We start from the raw sequence: 431 nt of genomic DNA, 5'->3' as shown, positions 1-431 counted from the left end.
ACTTATACTCACTTTTAATGATCATATACCATAAAATATAGAATATCAGCCATCTTAAAGGAAGACTTTACTTTTGCATGGTGTCTGGCTGTGTCAATTACTGACTAAAGAACACAGCATTCAGCCATGCCTATGCTGAGACATTTTAAGTTTTATATAGTTCACAGTTTCTACATTTTAAAACTCTCCATGCTTACAAATAAAATTGGCACTACGTAGTGTCCTTCATCAGGCACAATGAATTCTAGCGAATACTGTGCACACTTTCATGGAAAAGGCCTTCTGTGAATGCCTGTGTTTTGCCCACATGGGAAGTCTTTTGGTGGCATTTCCCTTCCTCGACTTTCTTTTCCTGTGTTTTACCAAACCATAAAGGTAATCCATAAAATAATTCTAAGAAAAGATGTACAAAACAACAAAAGAATCCATAA

The 431-nt window shown here is 35.5% G+C and overlaps 1 non-coding gene across 1 annotated transcript; it reads right to left on the bottom strand.

Annotated features, from left to right (window-relative positions):
* On the bottom strand, positions 1 to 130 carry LOC120098361 (small nucleolar RNA SNORA15). Its single transcript, XR_015643178.1, has one exon. It is a non-coding gene; the product is annotated as a small nucleolar RNA SNORA15 (small nucleolar RNA).
* Positions 131 to 431: the final 301 nt, after the last annotated feature.

Source organism: Rattus norvegicus, chromosome 18 (assembly GCF_021556685.1).
Source record: "Rattus norvegicus strain SHRSP/BbbUtx chromosome 18, alternate assembly SHRSP_T2T, whole genome shotgun sequence".
Classification (NCBI taxonomy): Eukaryota; Metazoa; Chordata; class Mammalia; order Rodentia; family Muridae; genus Rattus; species Rattus norvegicus.
This window is presented reverse-complemented; position numbering and strand designations above follow the sequence as displayed.